The sequence below is a fragment of the Ictidomys tridecemlineatus genome, unplaced genomic scaffold, assembly GCF_052094955.1.
Source record: "Ictidomys tridecemlineatus isolate mIctTri1 unplaced genomic scaffold, mIctTri1.hap1 Scaffold_7011, whole genome shotgun sequence".
In the NCBI taxonomy this organism is placed as follows: Eukaryota; Metazoa; Chordata; class Mammalia; order Rodentia; family Sciuridae; genus Ictidomys; species Ictidomys tridecemlineatus.
The window spans coordinates 17,546-25,340 of NW_027524994.1; the positions used below are offsets into that span (position 1 = coordinate 17,546).

General features: G+C 36.5%; 1 non-coding gene across 1 annotated transcript; it reads right to left on the reverse strand.

Moving 5' to 3' along the window:
* Window positions 1–6,802: 6,802 nt before the first annotated feature.
* Trnaa-agc (transfer RNA alanine (anticodon AGC)) lies at window positions 6,803–6,875 on the reverse strand. The gene has a single exon. It is a non-coding gene; the product is annotated as a tRNA-Ala (tRNA).
* Between the last annotated feature and the right edge of the window lie 920 nt (window positions 6,876–7,795).

Here is a 7,795-nt window from a genome sequence, read left to right on the forward strand (position 1 = left end):
AGACCGAGGAGAAGGATTGCTGGGTCAAATGATGATTCCATTCCTAGTTTTCCAAGGAATCTCCATATGCTTTCCATATTGGCTGCATTTCTTTTCTTCTCTAGTCACAAATTCTCCATGAGTGAAATCACCCATTGACAAGCCTCCAAACATCAATTCTATACTAATGAGTCTCTGCTTCAGACCATGATACTGAACTCCAGGCTCATACTTACATCTTAGAAAAGGAACTGTTGAGGCATTATGGAAGGTGGATTCACTCAAACTTAATTCATTCATTCAATGAATATTCATTGAGTTCCTATTATCCAGCTGTTTTAAGGAGATAATAGAAGCAGATAGACCAGAATATAGGCAAGTGGTGGTTGAAGCTATGAGAATGGATGAGATCATATATAGTCTATGTGCAAGGGCAAGACAAAGCAAGCAAGAATCAAACCCTAGGATGTTAACAGTCACTAGACAGGAAGAACATGTCCTATTCAACCTTATAAATTGAAGAAGGTTTAAAATAAGGAGGTCTAAGATAAACTTATTTCCCATTCAGTGAACTTGCCTTCCTTTTCCTTTTCATCTTTTTGTTAAGTATCTTAGTTTCTCAAGTTGAAAACCTGAAAGTCATCAGCATTTTCATCTTGATCCTCTGCATCCAGTTGGTGGCAAAGTTCTATTATTTCTACCTGTAATGTATCTTTATTTCCAGTATCCCTATTTTTGTTTAGTCTGTGTTAGCTTCCATCCAGAAGTGACATTAGCCTCCTTACTGTCTTAAACTACCTCAAAGGACTAAAGGAAATTTGGTTTGAGCAGCCTGAGAGAAGAACATTTGATTGAAAAATCCCAGAGCTGTGCCCAAATGGGGTTTGTAACTAATTATTACTGTGAGATTTCCTGCCAAATGAGATCTCTCAATCAAAACAGCAGTGGATCAAAAGGTCATGCGTTAGGAAGAAAGTCAATTAGTGTGACAGGTAAGAGAAGCTGGGCTGGAAACCAGAGAAACATGCATGTCACTTATAGGATAAAATGTTCCTCTCTTGTGTTTTGATTACCTATGGGAGTGAGAGCCAGATTTTAAAGTAAATGTCATGGATCTTGAAGCCTCTAGTCAGTTCTTCTTCAAATCTGATACATGAGAGGTCACCAAGTAGCATTCCTCATGCTGCTCTAAGAACAGTCTTTCTGAAACATACATTTTGTTGTGTTTAAGCCAGTCCCTGGCTTGAAATACTTCAGTAGTCCCCACAACATTTAGAAGTTTAGTAGTTCTTAAGCTGAAGACTTTGGTAAAGGGTAGAAATGTGGAGGGAAATTACTAAATTTCTTCTGGTATGATATATGTGCGTGTAATGAGGTCCAGATCACTAGTCAGTTCATCTGACCTTCATTTATCTTTCTCCTCTCCTCTTTTTGAGTTACTCTCTAATCCTCAATTCCCTTTCCAGCCAAATTAAACTACTTGCTACTCTCAAACACTCATGTCTTTGCACAGGAGCTTTGCTTTTAGAATGCTCTTACCTTTTTGTGCAATTTTTAATCATCCCTCACAATTCAACTCAAACATCAAATACTCTCTGAAGCTCTCTTTGGACTTTCTCTGGCAGAATTAGACTCTAAGCATTTACATATATTTCGGTGTCTGAATCTAACATATATGTATTTGTAAATGTCCTTTTGGGCTAAATTTGGAGCTTCCTGATGAGAGAGATTGTATCTCCTTCATCTTAATTTTCTCAGCATCTCTCTGCCATTATCTCAATTAATATTTGAGGAATGAAAGCAGTGCCAGCATGTTTGCAGATGAGGGTCCTTGAAATTATATTGAGCTATCTATAGAGATAATTTCCCAGCTTCTGGGTAGGAGGTCAATTCAACAGAAATGGTACATATCAAAGGTATTTTATTCTAAGAGCCTTTCAAATAAAAGATTATAATTATGAAGAACACCATTGTCCGCTTCCTACCCCCACTTTTTTATCAGTAATTAACATTTCTATTTGACCAGAAATGTTAAACTTAATCAACCCACAAGGCCACAAGTGTTTAAACTCTAGCTACTTCTTTTTAAAAAACCACAGCCACAACCATTGTTTTATCTTCAGTACTGCTTTAACTTGTTCTCCCTGGACTTACCAGCAGGTAACACAATCCTTGAAATGAGTTGAGTACTGGCTGTGATATCATTGGCTCAAACAGAGATTAAAAAGTGGACATTGTTACACCAAATATAAAATGAGAATGAAAGAAGTTATATATGGGGTCAAATGCTTTTGGTCAACTGAAATCTTAATAATTTCATTTCCTCTTTAAATCTGACTTCTAAAATTATTTTTTTTACACACAGACTAAGATATGGTGTTAATACTTAAAGATCACATCTATTTGTGGCTGATGAATAAAGCTTTCCATAACAAAAATTTAGCCTAATTTTCACATAGTTCTCACCTTTTGCTTAGGGAGACTTTATATTCTGACGATAAAATGCAAAAGAAAAGAAAGAAGCGAAAGGAAGGAGGTTAAAGAAGGAGTGAGACAATGTTTCCTGGCTTTATAGGAAATTTAAACTTCCTTGGATTTATCTAATATTATGAAAATCATTTTAAGTATATGATTACATAAAAAGCTAAAGATATGTGTTTTTGTAAAGCTTCTATTATTGGTGTGGCAAGAATAAGAGAGATATTTCTAAATCAATAAATAAAACAAAAATCCCACACATCAGAACTGTCTATGAAATCAGTTATTCTGACCATGTGCCTTTATTAGAATTCAGAAATTTTATATGGGCACCCAAACATCTGGACCAGATGCCTGAAGGCAGTTGCATCCACTACTTTTATTTATAAAATAAATGATTATTATATCTTTCCAAGTAGCACCTTAACTCATATGCATTTGCTTTCTACGTGCTTTAATGGAGGAAAAGTTCCCTGTTTTTTCAAACTGTGAGGTTGTGAAGATTTTTACTCCACCCTTACTAAAACATTGACTGCTTAGACAGCGAGCTGCCTTGCTTAAACCATTTCATAAGATCTCCAAATGAGTGAAAATTCATTCTAACTGTATTATGGGTCCAAAGAAAGAATCTTGCTTCTCCCTGCCAAAAGTATTTTTATTCCCTTAAGAAAGTAAATAGGATTTTATAGAGCTGGGGATGTGACTCAGTGGTAGAGGGCTTGCTTAGCATGTGTGAGGCTCTGGGTTCAATTCTCAGGAGCACATATAAATAAATGAACAAAATAAAGACCCATCAATGTCTTAAAAATATTTAAAAAAAAAAAAAAAAGAAATGTGACTAGTGAATACATGGGGCCTTGGTTAGGGTTTTCCTCTCCGCCCACCCCATCCGTGTTACTGCAGAATTCAGAACAATTTCTCCTTCCAGATGTTTTTTCCTAGATTTTCTTTTAAAGATCTTGTGCTTTAAAGGAGACAGAATATCCTCCTATCATGGATGTTTGCTACTGTCTTTAGCTTCACCATCGTCTGACTATTCTGACTTTATTAACCTTTTCTAAGTGATGGCTGCGTCAGCAGCTCTATTTGAGATGCCTCTAAGTGAGACATATTTTGTGTTTCTCTAATTACAGAACTATCTTGACAATGACAGTTACTGCCTGTAATTACTCACCCTGGTTTCCTCGGAATCTGGGGCAAAAAAATATTCAAGGCTGACAAGTTACCCTAATATTTCAAAAATAGTTATTTCCTTAGGTACAAAAATGTTTTGTATTTTCTTCTCCTATTTTGCTTACTTCATTATCCCCAATGCATCCTACTCTCCCCTCCCAAAGATCTTCATCAGTCATTTAAGAATAGACACTATATCTTCTTATACCTTCTTCTCCCCTCTATGGCCACAGCCCTGGAGACCCCAGGACACTAACTAATAGGTATGTGCCCTTGATGTCTGTGTATACAAGGCTACAGCTACGCCATATCTCACTCACTGCATTTTCCACCAAAGGGAAGGAGTGAGAGAAGCATAAGGATACCAGTCTCCTAGACAAAAGATTTCAAGCCCACCTGTCTTGTTAAAATTCCTGTGAAAAACAATGAACAGACTAACAAATTATCTTGAAGCATATTAAAGAGGAAAATAGACACAAGTCTGTAAGAGTAATGAGACTTATGTCTATGGAGTTTTTTTATTAATGACAGAAATATTTATTTTCTTATACAGAATGAAATTTGGGGGCAAGAGAAAATAACTTAAGAAAGATCACCAAAGGCTTTGCATTATCACTTGTCTAACATGTCTAATTTACATTTGTGCTCTGACATAGGAAATATGACACTTCTGGATACCAGAAATCTTTGTAATGACACAAAGCAAATTTAATCATCTAACTTACTTGTACATTTTTTTCTTTAACTATTTACACTATTCCCCTTGAACTCCTATTTTTTCAGGAAAAAAGAGAGATTTGTAATGATGGCAGATCATTTTATGAATGCACTAAGAGATTTTAATAAATGTATCAGTGTTACTTTTCTATAAGGCTAATTAACTAGGAATAGTGATAGTACATATTTATTAGTCATTATTACCATTTACATTACATCATTTATCTTAAGACAGTCAACAAAAACAGAGTGAGCCCAAATTCTATATTTGTTACTATGTTAACTGCTAATAATTCAATCAGACTTTTTAGTCTCTAAGGACTCACAGATCACTAAATATTGGGGCAGAAATATCTACTCTAGTTCAGTGCTCTCTACCTTGGTTATTCATCAGAATCATCTAAGATCATCTTACAAATTACAAGTGCCTACCTGAGCTATACTCCTATATATTTTGATTCAGAAAATCTAGTATGGAGCTCAAGCACTTGTATTTTTTAAAACTCCACAGAGGATGCTGATATGAATTACCAATTTGGTCTATTTCTCTTATTTCCATGAGCATAAAGCTTAAAGCTATAGAGCTTTTGAGATTTTCCAAGAGTCATACATCCAGTGTGACATTGTTAGGCCTAAATACAGATTTCCCCAATTCTCAATCTGCACTTTTTTATATTGGCCAGGATTCTTTTAGTTGTGAAGGTAAAAAAAAATCCAGTTTAAACTACTTTAAGCCAAAAATGAAATGCATTGCCTCAAGTAATAGAAAGTTCAGGGGTAACACTTGGGACCAGTGATATATCCCTGCCCCTCTCTCCAAGTCTTTTCAATATGTCCATTGATAGCTTTAATATTCTATCAATTTAGCAACTCCAGGGGAAAGAAAAGCTTGTGTCTAATACTGGGGCACAAATGCACACACACACACGCACACACACACATACACACACACACACACACACACACACACACCAGACAGGTCACTGATTGGACTGGCTTATGTCACACATCTCTTCCTCAGTCAATCACTATGGCTAGGACTTGGAGCTCTTAAATGACAAGGCCTGGGAGTTGGGTTTGGGGCGGGGTAATTGCTATCCAAGAAGCATAAAATAGAGTAGTTCTGTTGCTAGAAATATGGCTGAAAAAGGAGCTACATGTAAAAAAGACCACAAATGTCTAGTTCATCTACCTAACCCACTTTGGAATTTAATTTATAGCATTCAAAAGTTTTTAACCCTAACCTATAATATTAATATTTTTATGCTATGACTCCCGACTTTTGTGAGACACAAGTTTCACAAAACAATTCTATTGCATGATGCATTCTGATATTTTCCATTCTATCCCATTCTACTTCATTTTGTAAAAAAAAAAAAAAAAAATCATGATCCTGACTCACTAAGTGTATTTTCAGGAGTGCAACTGGTTGTAAACAGTGTGAAAACTAGTTTGATATCCAATTTGACAAATATTCAATGAGTAATTAAATGTCTATAAGCGATTAATTTTCTGTTGGGTATTATGCAGAATTTACATATTTGGAAATCTCTGATCTCTAAATATGCAAATAATCAAGAGGAGACTGGATAAGGTAGTGTAGTGTGGAAAAAAGAGGCTAATCAGAGAGAAAAAAATAGCACAGAATCTCTCAGGAAGAGGGCCAAGTGGATGAGATATACTGAATCTAGTCAGAGATGATCCTGGATGAGAACCAGGAAAGTAAGATGGATGATATTCCAAAGCCAAGGAATAAAATACAGACCAAGGGTGAACAGAAGGTATTCTCAGGAGGCAGCCAAGAAAAAGTGAGAAAACAGTCAAACTGAAAGTGAAGACAATTATCAAGATGCTGGAAGTAATGTCAGATGAGAGCCAGCAGCATGTGAAAATAGGTCAAGGGCCCCTTCTACAGCTTGTACTGGAAACCTTCCAATGGGCCTCTGGAGAGGTATTGAGGTAGAAGTATGACTATTACATTTGCGTCCTGGATAGAAAATTGGCACCATTACTTAGATCATACTCTGGTCTATAAAATAAATAAGGCTATAGCAATTACACCACTTCCTCAGCCTCCTTCATGAGGATGTGCACCATGGAACAAATATTACTCCAATATATATGGTTTACAGATAGATTTCCCGGTGGCAAATGGTGATGAAAGACTCTGGCAACTCCTGTGGTGAATTTCTTAAAAAGCTCACAGTAAAGGTATTACATAAGAAACATGCTGAATATCTCCAAGATAAGTATGTTTCATACATGCTATGTTTCATACATGGCTTTAAATAATACTTGTTTACTCGTTTCTACCTTCTTTGTTCACTGAAACATCTGAACTAGCTTGCATTAAAACTTTTCTATAAAATAATGTCTTAACATTATAGGCGCTTCCCCAAACTGTGAAAATAACCCCCCAGATGTCTTATCATTTATTTAGTCTTTTTTTTTTTTAATGTGGTGCTGGGGATCGAACCCAGTGCCTCATGCATGCTAGGCAAGTGCTCTACCACTGAGCCACAACCACAGCCCCCCCCAGATGTCTTTTCACATTGTGAAATAGCTGCAAGGACTTGCATGTGTAAGTCCTTTTCCTCTGGATTTTCTTGGATTCTTGTCTGCAACTTTACCTCTTGGAGCATTTCCTCTCTGAGTATTAGCTCTGGTCTTCTCATATAAAGAAATAAACCATTTCTGATTGAAGTGCATCACTATTCCATTTTCTTCACTGCTTTCTTTTTTCAAAATGTATATTTCTTCTTCATTTACAACCAGTATCTAATAAAGTGTGTGGTCTCTTCCCTGAAAAACCCTTTGGTAAGCAGCAGGACCTAGATTTATGTTCCAGGATAAGCTCTGAAAGATTACTTTTTTTTTTTTGTATCAAGGATTGAATCCAGGGGTGCTTAAACTCTGAGCCACATCCCTGGCCCTTTTTATTTTTTATTTTGACACAGGATCTTGATAAGTTGCTTAGGACCTCACTAAATTTCTGAGTCTGGCTTTGAAGTTGCAATCCTCCTGCCTCAGCCTACCAAGCTGCTGGGATTACAGTCATGTGCTACCATGCCTGGCCTTAAAGATTACTTTCTGCTAATAAGCCAAAGCTGTGTGATAACAATTGCAAACTCCCTTTCCTTTCCTACTCCTCACTTACATCTCAGAAGAGATCCTCAGCTTTCCTTTTAGTTCCCTAAGTTAAAACCCATCCAGCAGAGAGCTACCTCTATCCTGAATTTATTGTTTCCTTGGCCAACAGGTTTAAGACACCATACAGAAAGTCAGAAAGCACCAGACATATTCTACCTCTCCTCATAATTCATTACTTCCTGATTGCTCTTAGGAGAGACCAAGCCTCCAAGTTAATTAACCTCAAGAGTGATTACCCTGCACCTTCTGCTTGGATGTTATATTTCCCTGTCATTGGAAATAGTGACTTACGGAGAGA